We start from the raw sequence: 2,423 nt of genomic DNA on the forward strand, positions 1-2,423 counted from the left end.
AGGTTGATAGGTAAATTGGTCATTGTAAATTGCCCCTAGTGTAGGTTGGGATTACTGCAGGGCTAGTATAAATGGGTGATTGTTGGTCGGCACAGACTCGGTGGCCCGAAGGGCCTGTTTCAGTGCGATATTCTCGAAATAAATAAATACGGAATAAATCCACACAGCACCAGAGACTGAGAACTGCTGAATGACAAAACACAGGAGCAGAGAAGAAAAGAAATGGAATTAATTGCACACTCACATGCAATAGCAACGGCACAGAATCATCAATAAGCGTCCTCTCAACAACATGCAGAACATTTCCAGAGAGCTTGACACAAGGAGCGGCTCTTTCAATGTAAACTGCAGCTGGAGAGAGTCTTTGTGAAACAGACTTCCTGATTGCAGTACGAATGTTTGTGATTGGCTGCAAAGTTTGAATGTGATTGGATGGTGAAGGACACCAATTATAGTATTACAATATAAAATCATTGTGACATCACTCCCAATCACAATCTTAACTTTCCCCCATCCCTCATTAGCATAGAGCTGTGGGATTGTCTATTTAATCCGCACTCGGAAGGGGTATGGTTTATTTCTGTGTCTGAAATTGAATCTGAAGATGGTTGAGGAGAAGAAGAAAGCAGCTGCTTAGAAGGGCGCCAAGAAAACTGTGAGTAAACCATCAGCAAAGGGCGGTAAGAGGCGGAGAAAGTCGAGGAAGGAGAGTTACTCCATCTACATCTACAAAGTGATGAAGCAGGTTCACCCCGACACCGGCATCTCCTCCAAGGCCATGAGCATCATGAACTCGTTTGTGAACGATATTTTCTGGCGCATCGCGGGTGAGGCTTCCCGCCTGGCCCATTACAACAAGCGCAGAACCATCAGCTCCCGGGAGATCCAGACCGCCATGCGCCTGCTGCTGCCTGGGGAGCTGGCCAAAGACGCTGTGTCGGAAGGGACAAAGGCGGTGACCAAGTACACCAGCTCCAAGTAAAACTACACAATGGACTGAAAAACATCCCAAACACAACGGCTCTTTTAAGAGCCACCCACAATCTCTCTGAAAAAGCTACATCATCATCTCTGGTTTTAATTTGTTTTGTTTTTTTATACGGAGAGTCTGGAACTTTCTAATTGCCTTTCTGATCTCTTTTAACCCCATGGATTCTGGGTGATTCAGTTTCACTGTCTGAGAGATCTTTGTGTCTCTACTTAATAATGCGGCGTAAATTAATTACTGATCACTGAGCCCATGTGCGCTTTGATCTCGGACTATTCTCCGTCCTTTTTGAAACAGTCTGTAAGCGGCGGCAGAAATTCTCTCACAGCATTCTGGAAGCGGACACATTTCAGGTCAATCTTTGTGAAGATACCGCATCACTGATTCTAGATCGAACCTATTTGTGGGAGACAAAAGCGGTGAGAAGATTTTTACTGTCAGGAGTTGAAATGAGAGACTGAGGTTTCCTACAACAGCGGGGTTTCTAGTAAATGTACTTATTATTGAGGCCGAGCTTGAACAAGGGAAACAAGTGACTGAGAACTGATCTGTCAGCTTATTGACGAAATAGTACAATAGCGAAAATGAACGCGCACATGGGGTCAGTGATCAGTAATTAATTTACAGGGCATTAAGTAGAGACACAAAGATCCCAACAGTGAAAGTGAATCACCCAGAATCCATGGGGTTAAAACAGAGATCACAAAGGCAATTGGAAAGTTCCAGACTCTTCATGAAAAAAACAAATTGATACCATAGAGATGATGTACCTGTCACTCACTGGAACTTTGTGAAAGTGTGCAATACATTCTGTATCTGTCGGCCTCTGTTAGTGTGTGTGATTGTGGGATGAATTAATTAGCAGTCAGTGGTGCTCGATGTGAATGTGGAAATCATTCTGTAACTCAGTCTGATATTGTTCTGTGAGGGTGGGAATCACATGTATCTTTCAATCCCTGGTGCTGTGTGTGAGCATGGGATTCATTCTGTACCTGTCAGTCATACTGTACGTATCTGTGGGATTTATTCTGTACCTTTCAGTCTTTGGTATTTTGTACGAAAGTGGGATTAATTCTAGATCCACTGCCACACACTGGTTGAGTGTGTGTGTGTGTGTGTAAGAAGATAAAAATATACAAAATAGGAGCAGGAGATGGCCATTTGGCCCATCGAGCCTGCTCTGCCATTCAATAAGATCGGGGTTGTTCTGATTGTGGCCTTAACTCCACTTTCCTGCCTGCGCCCATGACCATTGACTCCCTTGTAGATCAAAAATCTGTCTATCACAGCCTTGAATATATTCAATGACCCCGCCTCCACAGTCCTCTGGAGAACAGAATTCCAAAGATGAACAACCCTCTGAGCGAAGAAATTCCTCCTCATCTCCTTCTTGAATGGGAGGCCACTTATCTTGAAACTGTGGCCCCTAATTCTA

Source organism: Heterodontus francisci, unplaced genomic scaffold, assembly GCF_036365525.1.
Source record: "Heterodontus francisci isolate sHetFra1 unplaced genomic scaffold, sHetFra1.hap1 HAP1_SCAFFOLD_61, whole genome shotgun sequence".
Taxonomy (NCBI): Eukaryota; Metazoa; Chordata; class Chondrichthyes; order Heterodontiformes; family Heterodontidae; genus Heterodontus; species Heterodontus francisci.